Below are 17949 nucleotides of genomic sequence, written 5' to 3'. Positions count from 1 at the left end.
TTGGTGAGGTACTTTTGTGGTCTCTCCAGCTGTTGCAAATGCCGGGTGAGGTACATACCAAATGGGGCATTGTACTCAATCATGGGTCTGATGAGGGAGGAATATAGGGGTACAATGATATCCTTGGATCTGGATGTGAATCCCTTCATGATGAGGTGTGCAAGGTAGAATGTTTTTTTAACCACTTTGGCAACATGGGTGTCAAATGAGAGGTCGCTGTCGACTTGGGTCCCTAGGTCTCTGATTACTTTTTCCGTACTCAGTGGGTGGCTGTCTATGTGATAATTTGTGGGTACTTTGTTTTTCCCAAAGGGGATGACTATACATTTTTTGGCATTTAGTTTAAGGCCGTGACTCCGGCACCAGTTGTCCATTTCTGTGAGGCCTTTTTGTAGGATATGTGTGTCTGCTGGTGTATCGACTATGGTGCCTAGTTTGCAATCATCTGCGAACTTTGTCAGCCACAGCCCTCCCATGTTTGCTTTAACATCTGAGAAATAAATGCTGAACAAGAAGGGTCCCAGGACAGATCCCTGTGGGACACCACTTGTGACTGGCTTTGAGTCTGACGTTGCTCCAGTGATTTTAACTTTATGGGTTCTGTCCTTTAGCCAGTTTGCAACCCATCTAGTGACATAAGGGTTTACTTTTAAGCTGTTGAGCTTATCTATGATGCCTGAGTGGGGTATTGTGTCGAAGGCCTTAGCCAAGTCCAGGTATGCTGTATGGACTGCTTTGCCATCATCAATGGCTCTAGTGACTGTTTAGAAAAAGTCAACCAGGTTTAAAAGGCAGGATCTGCCCTTTACAAAGCCGAACTGGGTGGGGTCAAGTGTCTGTAGGTCCCCTATGTCTCTCTTTATGAGTTCCATAATGATTCTTTCCTTAGCTTTGCAGACCAGGCTGGTTAAGCTTATGGGGCTGTAGTTTCCAGGGTCTGTTGAGGCACCCCCCTTGTGGAGTGGGACCACTGTTGCTGTACGCCGGTGTTCAGGTACATATCCCGAAGTAAGGGAGTGGTAACAAGTTGTACCATAGCATTTGAGTTTATAAATTCTAGGAACCTTTGGGCTAGGGTGTTGGAGCTAGAGTGATGCTCCCAGTCTATGTTTGGGTAGTTGAAGTCGCCCAATATAATGGTGTTTGGAGAGAACTTCATATTTTCCAGTGTTCTCAGGAAGGCCGAGTGGGGTTCCTGGGTTTGGGAGGGTGGTCTGTAGCAGGCTATAAACTGGAAGGCAGTTTTACCCACTGTTAGTTGCACATGGATAGTCTCTGATGCTTTGTGCTGTGACAGCAACCTGGAGGTGTGGGTATCTTTGACGAATATTGATACTCCCCCTCCTTTTGTGGTTCGGTCCAAGTTTTGGGGCCGAAAAGCATGGTATGAGGTATAATCTGGTAGTGCTGGGGTGCTCTCGGGAACCTTGAACCAGTTTTCTGTTACTGCACAGATATCGATGTTCTCCATGCTAAGGAGAGTTTCGAGTGTGTGCATCTTGAGGTTTAGACTTCTGGCGTTGAGTAGCATTACTCTTAGTTTTTTATCCCTTGTGGTACCTATGGAGGTGGGTTTGTCTTTTGAGCCTTGCCTAAAAAAGGCACTATGGGGGTAGCAAGAGCCTTTGCCAATATCCGAAAGCCCAGGGGTGACAGGTGCAAGCCGTCCCTAGCGAAGCATCGTGGCTTGTCGAGCATGTCATCCCAGGTTGACAGGCATTGGATCCCCTTTGAATGACACCAATACTTAAGCCAATTGTTGAAATTGATCATCTTGTCTTCATATTGTGGCATCATTCTTGGTGAGGGTAAGATGCTACTCAAGGACAGGGTCATACCGGCCTGGGCTACATGCTCAGAGAGCTCCTCTATGTTTCTGTTCATGTAGTCCAGGGATGTACGTCTCAGGTCATTCACACCAGCATGGACAATGACTGAGTCATATTTGTATTTGCCTTGGAGTGACCTGAGTGCTTGTGTTATGTGGTGGATCCTAGTGCCCGACAGGCAGCTCACCGTGACCTTCTCCTTGTTCAGCCTGGTGAGCGGGATGTCAGTGTGCCTGACGATAGAGTCACCTATTACAAGTGTATCAGGTGTATTGTTTAGCCTTAAGGGCTGTGACTGTTCGGCACACTGGCTTTGTGAGCTATGTGTTGCATGTGTTTTGTTTTTGTATTTTTTATTATTGCTTTCAGTATATATATATATATATATATATATATATATATATATATATATACATATATATATATATATATGTATATATATATATATATATATATTTTTTGTTCCTGAAACGGACACTATATAAGCGTATTTTTGGACACATTAGATTTTATTGTTTTTAGTTTGCTTAGCTTAGACTGTATACTGTTTTGGTAACCTGGCAACATTTGCGAGTAAGCATCAACTTGCGAGATTTAGCAGTGCGAGTGATATGCAGGTTCATGAGAGGAGTGATGATACTATTTTAAGTTTTTAAGTTTTGAATCCTTTTTGTGAACTTAGGTAATTCTGTTTTTAGTTATTTTAATGAATGCAGTTAACTATTTCACAGTTTTAAGCTGGAGTTTGTTATGAATGGATATACGCTATTAGCGGTTTTGGTATATGCACACTCGATCTTCCTGATGGGGTAGCTATTAATTGTTTAATTGAGTTTTAGCTATGACTGAATGCTGCTGTTTTTAGAAAGTGAATAGTTAATTGATTTAGTTATGTCTGATGAAGCGTAGATATACTACAAGAAAGTGCTTACTTTTTTATTTTATTAAATAAATGTTTCACATTTTATGCCATACTGGTCATTTACCGTGTTATTTACTTGGTGTATCTTTGTTTAAATATTAATTCTTTAATTTTCTTTTGATGCTTTTCATAAATTCTCTCTACTATCCTATAACATTCTCGACTGTTTCAATCCAAATCCTTTAATGCAGCCATACAACATTGTTTTATAATTTACTTTTTTCCACTTTTCTTACATCTGAGTACCAATATAAAATACATTTTTTCATATTTTTCTTTCAAAGCTAGTCACCACTTAGACCAGTATTTATAACACCCACTAGTGGAAATGTGATCTTTCCATAAACTCATACTAATTTTTTCTATTTTCATCCCATAATTTCTCATTCATTCTTTGTATTCCTTTTTCCAATCTGATATACTCCTTATTTTCTTGTATTTCTATCCATATGACTGAGTGATCCGAAAAGCCTGTTACAAGTTTAAATTGCCACGTTTTATAACTTCAGAAATTTTCTTAGCATCGTTTCATCTGTTCTTCTTTTTTCCTCACAAATCACAGTTAAACTATCCCCTTAATATTATATTCATATTAATTACTACATAATCCAAAATTTTATGAAATAAATGTTCCCTTCCTTTACTTGTAACATAGGCATACAATGCTATAATTCTATATACCTGATTATGCCATCTGAGTTCTACAGTAGTTGGTCTTCTTGTCATTGCCAGTGTTGCATTCAGTATTTTGACAGATTTTCTATAAAGTACAACTACGCCTGGACATAGTTCTTTTCATAGGTTCCATATTGTATCCCCTCCCAAAAGTTTCTTTGCAGTCTTCCTTCTTGTCTCACAAATCTTACATCTTCCAGTATTATTAGGTCAACATCACACTTAACTACACCAATTTAGGATGCCTATTCTTCTGTTTATATTTTTGATACCATTTACATTTACTGAAAACAGTCTAAAGTTGTCATTAATTATGTTGTAGCTTACCAGAAATTGTGTATATTTGAAGCATTTATTTCTATCAAATTATCCATTTCCTTTTATCCACTCCTTTACACCTATTCCTTTAAACTTTCTTTTTCTGTCTCCTACTGTTTTGCAAAAAATTATTTTTATCTTTCACTATTTGCCAGTTTATATCTCCCTCATCACATATTTCAAAACCTTCTTCTATATTATCTTCTGATTTAAATTTTCTCTTTATCCCTATCTTTATTTTTACCATGATCTTGCTTCATTTCTTCCTCTTCATCTTTTATTGGGACTGTTTTTTCTCTTGATATTGACTTTTGTTTTCTGCTTCATCCTTTTTCTCTAGATTCAAACCTATCTATAAATGCCCAATTTTGTTACATTTATAACATTTCAATTCACACTCTTTTTTTGCATCATGACATGTTTCCCACAAATATAATGTTTCCTCTTATCCTGTTATCACAGTTATTTATCAAAATCATCATTTTCTCCACAGGAAAAAAAACATGTTTTCAGTTGCCCCCAATATTTTACAACTCCTATGTTACTCTCTACATTTATCATAGTAGGGATACAAACAATTTTCCTTTCTCCATTTTCAGTACAATATGACAGCCCCATGTCTGAATCCATAATCCCCTGTCATCATAGACTTTGCTAATGTCCATAACATCTTTACAAAATTTGCTTAAATGTCTCTTTTTATCTTTATTGTTATCTTATCTTTTTTAACTGCAGTTCAAAATTGAACATGTGTTTTCTTTATTGTTTCTCTGTGAAATGCTTTAACCACATACAAATTCCATGGATTGCAGTTCTTTTTCTTTTTATACTCCCCCAAATAAACTTTCCGGAACAGAACAAATCTCAGAAATAATGTCACATAATATCTCTTTATGAATAACAATAAAAGCTCTTAACTCCTGAGCCTTCTCTCCCAAATGAGCCCATTCAGTTATCCCACATCATATCTGTTTATTTCATTTTCTTCTTTGTTCTGAATTCTCACCACAAATTTCCTTTAATTTTTGGCATTTCCTTTCCTCTGTTCATCTCTCATCACTTTCCTTGCAGTTTCTTTAAGATTCTTGGCATATGATTTCTTTGTCTGGCAGTTGTCTTTCAAAATAGCTTCCGATTCCTCTGATGGAATTTTGACCATAATTTCACCCTATGAAACATCTTTTGCACACCCTGTCTCACTCTGCCACAACAATTCACTCAAATTGCCATCCTGCAGCCCTGCAGCCCTCCCATCTAGAGGGTTGTAATAACACATCCATCATTGTTTTGAATATTGAAACAGCTCCTCAGAATCTTGTAGAGCAGTCTGTGCTATCTGCCATCTTGTATCCCCTTGAGTGCTGTTTTCCCAGCCGCCACTGTGCTAAGAATGGAACAAGGGGACCTAGTTAGCAAAGGATTAAAAAAAAACTCTTTTTATCATTTCCGGAAGCACAGCTGGCTCAACCAGTGTCTTGTGCCAGTACCAAAAACTAGCACCCCCACCCTTCTCAACTCTCTAAGTAAAGAACAAAAAGAAAAAAAAAAGAACTTTTGCAATTGGCTGGCTTACTGAGGACAGTACCCCCCCCCCAGCTCTTCTCTTCTACTGGAACATCAACAAGATGGCCAGATACATGGCACCCACCTTTCCCTCCTGCCACAGCCAATCGGGTCCCATTTCTGCACCCTGCCTCTGAACTTCCTTCCTCTCATTTTTAGTAAAAATTATTTTTTTAAACTGCAGCAAACTGCCTACTACAAATGCAGCAAGCAGTTGCTACAGTACCCTGCATAGAGAGCTACAGTCCTCAGGTTTCAGTTAAAAAATAAGATTTTTTTTCCTTTAAACTGTAGCAAACTGCAAGCAGCTGCTACAGTTTACACTGCACAAAGAGTGCTACAGCACTCAGGCTTGACCACAAATGCAATACCAGCTTTTAAAAGCCAGTACGCTTTAAAAATGTACCCCCCCCCCCAAAACACTTTACACCTGGGTTATTTGCCCGCTATGCCCTGCCCTAACTACACTATTGATCATATCCGCAGTTGTGAGTTATGGTTGTTTCATGGTGTATACAATATGAGGTGATCTGAGCAAAGCACAAATCATTGCCTGATTGTAAGTTAAGACTTGTAATTCTGGATTATCTACTTTCTGACTAAATAAGAATTAATACAAAACAGGAACCAGACCACTGCTCAGAACATTTATTAAATCTTTAACATCAGATGACCTAACCTGAAGAAGCACAGGGTGTCTAAATAGAGAGATAAAATTAGAAAGAAAAGAAACATCACAATATAGTGGGAACTGAATTTATCATCATGTCTTGGTGAGTAAATCCAAAAAGACGGTTTGCACCAGTTGCAGGCAAAGGTTTTATTCACAACAGCAGTGAAAGCTTGTAAGCGCTTTCATCCCAAGTTTAAAACAATACAGGAACTTCATCAGATCTAGAACATGTGTGAGCCGTCTGTTTGGATTTATTGGTTTGTTTACCTTTCTGGCATTTGTGGTATGTCATGGTGAGTACCTACACATGGTGGACACTGTTTTTATAAAATCTCACCAAAATGATATTGATATCATGGAGAAAAGTAGATCAAAATAAAAAGAAGAGTGGGTGCACAGGTCCCAGGATAAAAACTTCCTTAGTTATTGTGTATGCTGTGATGCCAGGACCGGGAATAAGGCGGTGCAGAATGTGTAGAATCCTTAGGATATGGGAACATACCTCCACAGGGTTAGGATAGACTCATAAGGAGTGTGGCCCTTAGAAGGAAAATGTAGTCCATAAAAACTACAAAAGCTTATAGGCTAAGAAAGAGGTGTAGACATGACAGTTACTATTATGCAAAAAAAAACAGAATTTCCAGGTGGAAGATATTTAGCAAGAGTAAAAGAGAAATTAGAGGAAAGAAAAATAATTTCACAAAAGAAAACTTTCAACAGCTTTAGACAAAAATGTATGCTCCTTAACAGAAAAGATCAGCGGAAAACAATATATAGACAAAGAAACTTTGGGCCATCTGGAAAAAGAAGCAACTGAGGAATCGAGAAAATGTAAAGAACAAAAGACAGAGGTTTTTGAAAGATAAAAAATACATGGACATAGGAAACATTTCTGGAATTCATAAATTCCGCCTTGGATCAACTAACTTATCCACACCCCCCAGCAAGGGCAGCAGTATCCTAGACCTGGTCATTACCAACATGGACGACCAGTGTTCCGGTCAGATCCGACCACAAGCTAATCACCCTAGACATCCACATCCCTCCCCCACCCTCCATTAGGGAAAACACTGTAAAAAATTTCTCCAAAGCCAACTTCACGCTTTTAAGACAGAAGTGTCAAACTTCACGACACCCATGCAGACGGATAATAGAGGTTTGACTGCTGAATCCTACACAAATGCACTTTATAAGCACTTACATGAGTGCATGGAACCAAGATGCTATCCTCCAAAAAAAGGAAGCCAATCTGGTGGTCCCCTGCCATAAACAAACTCTACAACAGAAGAAAGAAACTGTTGCAAAAAAGAGTAAAATCCATGATTGTGGTCAGCCTCAGTAAGAAGCTGAGATACCTCATAAAATCCACCAAAGCTAGTTACGAAAACAAAGTAGCCACTGATTCTAAAGAAAACTACAAAGCATTCTATAGCTATGTCAAGAATATCAATGGCAACACTCAGATCTGCTCTGAGTTACAGCACAATGGCACTAAATATACAGAACCAACTGATATTGCCAACATCCTGGCAGATAGGTTCAGTGCTAACTTTATCCCCCTCTCACCCTCTAAAGGGCCCATCTCTATACCAGAAGAATGAAAAGTTACTGTAATCACGGCTGCACAGGTAAAAACCACACTCTCCAAATCCAAGAAACAGCATCCATGGGACCTGACAACATCCCAGGCTGCGTTCTACACGAACTGCAGAATGAACAGGTACCCCACCTAAGCACCATGTTCAATCATAGCCTCACCTCAGGCTTTGTGCCCACTGAATGGCACACAATGACGGTTATCCCACTCCTCAAAGGGGGGAACCACCACAGACCCTGGGAACTACCACCCCATTAGCCTAATGAGCCTGGTCTGCAAGGCCATGGAACATATCATCATAGAATTTATAAACAAAGACATTGGTAATCTCCAAACTCTGGACCCCACCCAGTTCGGGTTTGTAAAAGGTAGATTTTGTCTCCTAAACCTGATAGACTTATTTGAAGTAGTCACCAAAGCCGTAGACGAGGGTAGGGTGGTTCACACAGCCTATCTAGATTGCGCCATAGCTTTTGACACCATCTCCCACTCTGGAATTATAGATAAACTCACTAAACTAGGTATAAATCCCTGTGTCACAAGATGGGTTGTCAACTGGCTCACTGACAGAACCCACACTGTGAAAGTAGCAGACTCCAAATCCAACTTCAGACCAATAACAAGTGGAGTCCCACTGTGTTCAGTCCTGGGTCCTCTCCTGTTTGGTATCTACTTTTATGACTGCAAACTAGGACCCATAATCGAAACTCCTAATTATGTGGACATCGTATAAAAGGGCCTCACGGAGACAGATGCCTGGTGTCAAAGCCATGGCCTCAAGCTCAATGCCAAAAAGTGCATTGTCATCCCCTTTGGTAAAAACTCTGTACCCATGAGCTACCACATAGATGGTAGTCTACTTAACACCAAAAGTGTGATGAGACCTTGGGACACAGGTGGACAGTAGTCTCTCCTTTGATAACCACATCGCCACAGTAGTCAGGAAATCCTTCTATGTGGCACACCTCATCACAAAAGGTTTCTCATCTAGGAAAAAAGAGGTCATTGTTCCCTTCTACTCATCACATATTAGACCCATTATAGAGTACAATGCCCTTTTTGGTATGTACCTCACAAGACATCTACAACAACTGGAAATATCTCACAAAGCTCAAACAGATTACACAGACTGTCTCAAAAATATCACCTACTCACAGGCGATCTCTGCCTAACATACAAAGCTATGTCACCCCAGAGCTGTTGGACATGCTCCACTTAAAGAAATCCCAATCCCTCCGAGGTACATGCTCTAGGGACCTAAACCTTGTCACCACAATAAACAGAACATGCTGGAAGGATAGATTCCTGTCCCAGAGACTTTCCATACTCTGGAACAAACTACGTATCTATATCAAACAAAGCCCCTCATTAGCACTCTTCAAGAAAAATCTTGATGATTGGATGGGAAATAGGAAATTCACGGGATCACCTCTGTGGCTCTGTACCTACCTATAAACCTATGAATCTTTGAAGGAGATCTGATATTGCATCATATATATGCAAAGGAGAAATCCAAAATAATCAATACAAAAAAAATGCAACTCCAAAATTATTTGAAGAAAAATATAGGCAAAGGCACTTGGATATGGGAAATTTAAAAATACAAAAATAAGATCACAAAGGGAGAGTGTAGAAAAGAGGATTAGTGAGGCAGAAGTTAAACAAGTAGAAATTGAAGTGTCAGGCTATCTGCAAACTGATTGTTTTGTGTGGAGACTCCAACACGGGTAATGTTGCAATATGATGGAGCAGTGAGTTCCTAGATTAAGAGCATCAGTAGTAGTGGGAGGCATCTGCAAAAGATTTTCCATGCGCTGACATTCTGCAGCCTTCTGTAGGAGGCCCATATTAAAGTCTACTTGAAGCTGCAGAGTAAGGGAGGCGTTAGGAACAGTGGCAGCAGATGAAGCAGGGTGCATTTGAAGGAGATATTTCACAGGGTGATGATCTGGAACCTTCATTAGAAGACTCAAAGTAAAAAGAGAGCAAAGAAGATGATCTAATGGAAGATTTGCTTGAGACAAACAGGCATATTAAGACAGATGAAAGAAACAGATTACAGAAAGTAAATAAGATCCAACATGTTAAAAGAGTGGTAAAACATTTAAACACATTTCTCAGGACTAAAAGAAATTCATACGCTATATAAATAAATAGGATATAACTATTACACATCTAAACTAATAACAGATAAAGTCTTACCACACAAATGTAGAGAATAAGGAAAAGAAAGGGAGCAAGCAGAATGCCGCCATGGAAATGTCGAACGGCAAAATCTGTAAACCAGCTCAAACACTGTTGAGACAATACAGAAAATGAAACAGATCATCAAGAATCCTTAGAAAGAAAGACATATTAAAATCAATATACAATTTCAAAATAGGTCAGGATTTGCCATATACTATTTCTAATAATAAACCAAAAATATCAGCTGAAGCAGAAAAACGTAGACGGTATGCAAATAAATTTAAAGTAAAAATACAAAATAAGCAGTCGGGTATTGACCCAAAAGGGTTTGTACAGACTTAGAAAATAAAGAAAAAGGAATAGAAACACCACCAAAAAAGAACTGGGTGCATTTGGAGAAGTATTCATAAAGACCCTGTTAAGCATGACAAAGATGCAGAATGGATAAAATAATTAAAGGTAAGGAGCTGTAATGCAGACAATATGAAATGGGATGAAGTAGCAGTCATAGAAATTGAGACAAAATTAAGAAAAGCTTCTAAATGGAAAATCCAATGCCCAGATGCAGTAACTAACTTCTGGCTAAATGTATAAGCATCTTTGCACAAAGATTTAGCCTTAAGTAAGTTTTACTTTTATGCACATTCTGAACAAACACTGGCTTTAACAAAAGGAACAATGCTACTTCTGCTTAAAATTATACTTCTTTTTAAGACTGCACCTGCAAGCCATTCTAAGAGCTATAGATTAATAACTTGCCTTTAAGCAGCATACAAATTATATTGTAATTTATGCAGATAGAGTTTGTAGTAATTTAGAAAAAAAATTCAGTTATGGCAATAGAACAAAAAAGTAATAAAAGAAAGTCATATGGAACAAAGGATCATTTGTTGTTAAACAAAGCCATGATAGATAGTTGTAAAAAAAGGGTAAGTCTCTAAGTCTGGTATGGCTTGATTACAAAAAAACATGTTGACAGCATCACATTTTAATGGATAGTGGAATGCTTACAAGTGTTTAAAATGTACCCTATGCTGATTAATTACTTTGCAGTGACAATGAAACGGCAAGCCACATTGCAGACAAAGCACAAATTATTATTGTAGGGATAAAAGTTCAAAGGAGATATTCCACGGTGATTCTTTGTCACCAGTGCTATTTTGTTTGAACATAACCCTTTAAGCTGTTTGCATAATAGGTTAGTCTATGGTTATAGTTTGACACATAGAAAACAACCTTGTCTATAGACATTTCTTTTTCCTTTGTTGTCGATTTAAAATTGTATAGTTCATCAGACAAGGATCTGAAAGTGCTGCAAATAGTTAAAACTTTATCAGATGATGTAAGAATGACATTTGCTTTTGTTAAATGTGCAAAAGTTTGTTTGTTTTCCGCTAATGATTGACATTCAATTTTTATGGTGCCGAGTTGCCAGCCTGATGCCCAACCTTCAGCGAAGGCATGCCCATTCATGCATGTCATTTGAAGGCCACTCGACCACAGGGAGGACATGCAGATTCCACACAGAAGAACCTCTTCTTTATGTTAAATGTAACATTTATAAAAGGAAAAGTTTAACTCCAAGAAATATATCGACCTGGAACAAAGTGTGATATAAGGTAATTCATCAGACGGGAGTGTATTAATACTTGGGAATAAATTACGTCTCAAAATAAAACATGAACAAATGAGAATCAAGCTCAGTTAGAAATACTTCACTACTGAAAACTGCTTTGACACCAAGGAAAAAGATCAAGGTATAAATCAAGTTGTTCTTCCTATTCTACCTTGCAGCCTTGGTGTGACTGACAAGCCACAAAAGCATTGCACCAATTAGACAAGAAAACAAGAAAAATGCTTCATGATTACCAAATGATATATAAAAAACAATGCATACCAAAATAATGCACCCCACACTCTAAGGCAGTTATTGGCCTCCTCAAAAGTGAATGCAGGTATCAATCCATAGTCGTGGAACTACATACTTACTTATTGACCTCATCAGATCCAAACTCAGTGAAAGTTCTGAAGTATGAAGAGAGGATATCTAAGATGACAACTTTTTCAGCAGAAACATTTTCGAACAAAGCAGGAATAGAAATCAAACCTGAAGAAGCCATAAATGAGACAGTAACTGAAAGTGGCCCCCAGAAAAAAACAATAATATAAAGAAAAGGATCAGATGAGATGAAAAGAAAACTGGAAAGGCCACAAATACAGTGGCGAGGTACAGAGAACTTCTAGAACAGCCTCATGTTTGCCAAGATTTGACAGAGGAATGGCTAAGGAGAGGGAAATTGAAACCAAAGAATGAATAGACAATAATAGCTATCCAGGATAATGAAGTATAGACATGTTGGTTTGCAAAACTAGAAACAATTGCGCATCTCTTTGCTGGATGTGATGCACTCATGAGTGAGGGTCTGTATATTGAAAGACACGCTAATGTGGCAAGATTGTTGCATTTTGGATTTTGTGAACACTACAGTATAGAAGCAGCTGAGAAGTACTGGGACCATGAACCACAACGTATTATAGAGAATGATGAAATTTATATCATATGGTATCACCCATTACCAGCAGTTCAAAAAAATAGATGCAAAAAATTCTGATGTAGTATTTCAAAAAGTAAAAATAGAATAGATCACTGAAATTAATGCAGCCATCAATTACATCAGTTGCAGTGTTTCACAAACCGAGAGATACAAACTCATAAAATACCAGTTTTCCATGCAGAAATAAAAGTAATGAGGAAGAAAAACCCCCAGACAGTTCCAAAAGTTGTAGTAGCAAGTGGACTATATACTTATATATACTATCAGTACATGTAACTCCATATGAACTGGAGAAGGAGGCATTTCTGGGTATCTTGTGAGTGCTGAGAAGAGCAACTTGGCTGACAACAAAGAATGAAACAATACTGATTTCATGAACTTTAATCATGTCTTGACTTAACAATGATGTTGCTGTCAAGATATGCAAAAAAACTTAAATATGTGGAGAAATTAAACCAACAAGAAATGTAGGAATGTTTATGCTGAACTGGAAAACTTAGTCCATTCTGTTACTTTTAGTATATATTGAAGAGGTGCAATACTGAACAAAGCTGAGGCCCATTATAATTCTGAGCAACTCATTTATGAATCCCCCCATTTTGTCTTCAGTTCACAGGTTGAATTTACCCAAAACAGCCCAGTTTGACTGACCCTGCTTAACACTAATGAGGACTTCTATGAATTCTTGCAAAAGAATCCTCAAATTGCTGGGCTGGTGGTTGGTGAATGAGAAACTAACAGAGGGCGGTTGATGACTGAGAAACTAATAGAAAGTTACTATCATGACCAGGGGACATTTTGAAGGAGATTATAGTCCTCCTCACAATTTGAAGCAATTTCAGTATTAGATCAGAAGCAGATAAACGTACCTCTGCAGATTCCACTGACAGACGCTGTGAATGACACAAACAAGAGTGGAATGGCTGCAACCAACTATCCCAAAGATATTCACAGTACTGATCACTAATGCAGCAAGTAGCCTTAGCTATATGGGTTACATCCTGCATATAGGATATAACTAGCTTCAAAAATTTCAGAGCACCTTGACAGTCATGTTGAGCTGAGCTTACTAAAAAGAAAGGTTTGGGTGCCAAACCCTTTTGAGCTTTCTGCCATTTGAGGATCAATGGATGACCTGTGCTATTCCATTGTTGGGCAGATAAGTTCCATTTGGGGAAAAACCTTCCACATTAAAAAAGTGTTGTTTTTATTGTACTTTCATGTTTAGGAAAGTTATTTTAAGCTAGGTTTTTGTTTTAATTGACTGTCACAACACTTAACCATACTTTTAAACGGTGCACATTTTCCGTGTCAGTTTAAAAAGTTGTATAAAGTAACTAAAAACCATTTTTCCTGTGTAGAAATTGTATTTATTTTGTTTTTGAGTGATGGCAAAATGTTTTAAACTGCTTTTTATTGTGTTTGTATCTGAAAAAAGTAACTTTTAAGACTTAAATTTTTAACAACTTTTGCTGCTTTTTTTTCCACATTTTCAGCTTGACCATAGAACAAAGTGCCAGTCTTGTGGTCAGTCCTTCTTCCAGCCACAAAAAGAAAAAGTTAAGCCAACAGCCTCTTCCACCATAGCAGGCTAGCAATTTGCTTAGTCAAAAGTGGATGACTGTGCTGTGGCCATAGCCTGCTCCCCACACCACTAATCTTTTACCCTGGATCCCTCTGGTGTAGCACCTACAGCCGCTATACACCAGGGGTTAGCCACATCCTTTGCAACTGTTGTGGACCCTCACTGAGCAAAGAAGAGTCATTCTTGTTGTCCTGGAAGAGGGAACAAGGAAGGCTTCCCTGTTTTGTCAGAATGTTGTGCACATCCCTGGGGATGCTGCTGCCGCCATTAGTAACAAAGTTGGCATTATTTTTCCCATCAAAAAGAAACAGAAAAGTATGTATCTATTCCTCCACAGATTTCTTTAGAAAGGGTAGTTTACTAGATCTGGTTTAAGGTTTAATAGAGGCTGTTAATCCTTTTTATTAGGTGGTTTCTGGTAAAATAATGAGGGATACCTCTTTCCTGAAGAGATTCAAGATTCTGAATATGGACATGAAGATGAAGAGACAAATGCAGGGTTTCTCCTCAGTTTTCTAATTCTGATTTTCCAGAACCTTCACTCATTCCTCCAGTTCTTTCAGCTTTGGTGGATGTGTGCGGCACTGCCTGCAGTCTTCCTGATAGTCAGTCTGCTGACCCTAAAAATGCAGATAGACTGTATAAAGTTCCTCAGTCTTTTAAGATTTTATACACCCTTCCCGAACTTGACTCGGCAGCTATAGCATTAGTTAATCTTACTGCTGCTAAACATTTGGTTGATTCCAAAGCTACACTTTCTGACAAGAATGGGAAGATTATTGATTGATAAGTATGGGAAAAAAGTGCATGCTTCTGTAAGTTTAATTTTCAGAATTTTGAATTGTCATACTCATCTGTTAAAGTTTATTGTGACTAATTGTGAAAGTATATAGAAAAGCTGCTTTAAATAGTTTAGTTTCTTCCATTTTACAAGTCAGAAGACATTGTTTGCAGTGAGTGTATGACTCATTTGATACTTCTTCCAGGACTATGGCTACTGATACTGTTTTGAGGAGGCTTGCCTGAATGTGTTCTCAGAACCTCCTAGATGTAAAAAATGAGATCTTAAATACTCCTTTGGGAAAGTTTTAGTTTTTGTTTTTTCTACTATAGAAGTTATAAATAATTGTGATGAAGGGGGTAAGTTGATACAAGGAATCTCCAAGAATTTTCAGCCCTCCTTTTCCAATTTTCTAAAGGATTCTGTAACTCCTCATCCCATTTTTGCAAAAAGCAAAATAAAGAGTCTCAAAAATGTGGGTAAATAGGCATTTAAAAGTAAATGGCAGAAGAGTTCCAGAAAAGAATTCAGGAACCACCCCCCAAAGGCAAGGAAAGTCCAACAGAATGATTATTTAAGGGCCATTGTCTACCCTTCCACCCTACTAGTCCCTTTTCCCTTCCAGGAAGTCTGAATCTTCACTTTTATCCTTGGCCACAAATAGTTTCAGACAAATGGGTTCCAAAGACCATTCATCAAGGTTACAGATGGCAGTGGGAGGAAATCTCTCCTTTTCCAGGGGGTAATTCCTCATCCACCAGACCAGACTCTTTCATTTCCACCTGTCCTTCAATACAAGCTGTCCCAGAGATTTTTCAAAGTGTCAGAAATCTCTCACTTGGGTGAGAGATTTCTTACACAGGATGAGTTTCCAAGAGAACGTTCAAAAGTCTTTTTTAAGTCCTTCTAAAAGGATTGTGTCCCTGGAGTGTCAGTTAGACACCCCAGTTCAAAGAGTATTTCTTCCATATGAAAAAAAAAGATTTATCTATATCTAGATCTGTCTCTATGGTTTTCCACTCAGACTTCAACCACTGTGAGATCGTATCTCAGGATTTTTGGTTTCATGATACCTCTGGCAAAACTCCACACGAGAAAGATAGAATGATATCTGAAATCTCTTTGGTCACAGCACCAACATCCTTTATCTTTTTAAATCCTAGTGCTGGGGTTTGTCAGAAGAAAAATCACTTGGTTCTGGCAGCAAATTTCCCTAAACCCAGGTCCCCCTTTTTCTCTCCTACCCTGCTCCAAAGTAGTCAGTGACCACAGATGCTTCAGACTTTGCTTGGAGAGCAGTTTCAGGAGGGATAAAAATGCAAGGTGTATGGGAAACTAAAAACAGATGCAAGTACAAAAGTATAAAAGAGATGCTTGCCCTGATCAAGGTACTCAACTCTTTGAATCATCTTTGGTCCTCTGGACCTCTTCAAGTTTTTACAGAAAATACCACAGTCATGTGGTACATTAGAAAGCAAGGAAAAGAAAGTGGTACCCCCTTTGAAGACTAGCCATGTTAACCTGGGATATAATTTCACAGCACGTTTTTGCTCTACAGGCATCCTACATTCTGTCAAAATTGTGTGGCAGACAAGCTGAGCAGGACAAGGCCAGACCCTCATCAATGGAAACTAGATTGGCGGTCTTCCAAGACTTGACCCATTCCTCAAGTTGACCTGTTTGCCTCCTCTGTGAACAATCAACTGGCAGGCTTCTGCATTAGAACTCCATGCAAGAAGGCCAGGAAGACAGATGACTTTTCCTTCCATTGGACAGGAATGTTCTTGTATGCTTTTACACACTTACCATTGATATCCACGGTACTTCTCAAAATTCAGAAAGAATCCTCATAGATCATTGTGGTGAGTCCCTTCTGGGCCAGGCAGCAGTGATTCACCCTTATTTTGGAAATGGTCAGGGGAAATTTCATCAAGCTTCCTCTCAGAATAGATCTCCTCACTCAAGGTCAGGGGTGTTTGATACACCTTGACCCCTTCAACTTCAGCTGACTGGCTAAATGTGAAGGACTTAATTCCCTGTAGGCACCTGTTTATTGAGATTGTGTTGCAGGTTCTAATGAAGACAAGAAAGCTTATTACTAGAAAATCATATATTAGCAAATGAAAAAGGTTTACTAGTTGGTGCCAACAACTTAACCAGCACCATTCATGGCTAGTTTTTCTCTAGTTTTATAATATTTGTGTGAGGTACTATCCTATGGCCTTTCATACTCCACCATCAAGGTACATTTGTTGGCTATTTCAGCATGTTTACCCATGGATCCTCCTTTTTCAGTGCATCCTCATGTAAAATGTTTTTGAAAGATGTTTTGCATAAGAGGCTTCCATGAAAACTAGTGTCCTCTATTTGGTTAGATCTGAACCAGCTAATCTGGCTGTCTTGAGGTACTTAATATGGAAAAATGTTTTACTGATTGCTCTGATCTCTGCAAGTAGGGTATCTGAGTTGCAAGATATTATGGCTAGTCAAGTAATTTTCCGCAGGGGCAGTGTTTCTGTAACTTATCCTTCTTTTATGCCTAAAGTGTTATCCAAGTTTACTTTAAACCAGACTATGCATCTCCCCATTTTATTTCCTGAATTGAAAATGAGAGAGAAAGGATAGTCCATGTCTTGGATGTCCATAGATAACTCAGGTGCTATCTTGACGAAACTAAATTTTTCAGATCTTTGGATCATTTGTTCATTTCTTGTGAAGGTAAGAAGAAGGGACAATCTGTGTCAAAGCAGACTATTTTCAAATAGTTGTCTCAGGCTATTACCTTTTGCTATAATCACCACAACAAAACTATTCCAGGCACGGTCCTGGCCCACTCCACCGGGTCATTGGCTTAATTTATGGCTTTTTGGAAGGGGTTGGATTCTAGAAGTATTGTAGAAGCAGCAACATGGTCCTCTATTTGTACATTTGCAAGGCATTACAAGCTTTATTTCTTCTGTAGGGGTAGATCAGGCTTTACTCAAACGATTTTCCAGGGGCTCCTGGACCCTTACCTCCCTGCCTCTGAAATGTTACTTACCCATATACCTAAGGATTCAATATGATGAACATTGTACAGGTGTGTAAGTAAACATACCATAATAGTAGATCTTTAAATGATCACTGCTGTAGTAGCCCCTCCTTCCTCCCAGTCCCCTTGTTTTTTGTTGTGTTGTTTATTCCAAAGTGTGGACACTTATTTTTTGTTGTTCCTAGTATTGCCCTTTCAGGGCTCAGCCTTCCTTCCTCTTTTGGCATGGAAAC

The sequence above is a fragment of the Protopterus annectens genome, chromosome 1.part2, assembly GCF_019279795.1.
Source record: "Protopterus annectens isolate FY-2018-M chromosome 1.part2, PAN1.0, whole genome shotgun sequence".
Lineage (NCBI taxonomy): Eukaryota > Metazoa > Chordata > Ceratodontiformes > Protopteridae > Protopterus > Protopterus annectens.
Note: the sequence above shows the minus strand (reverse complement) of the source record.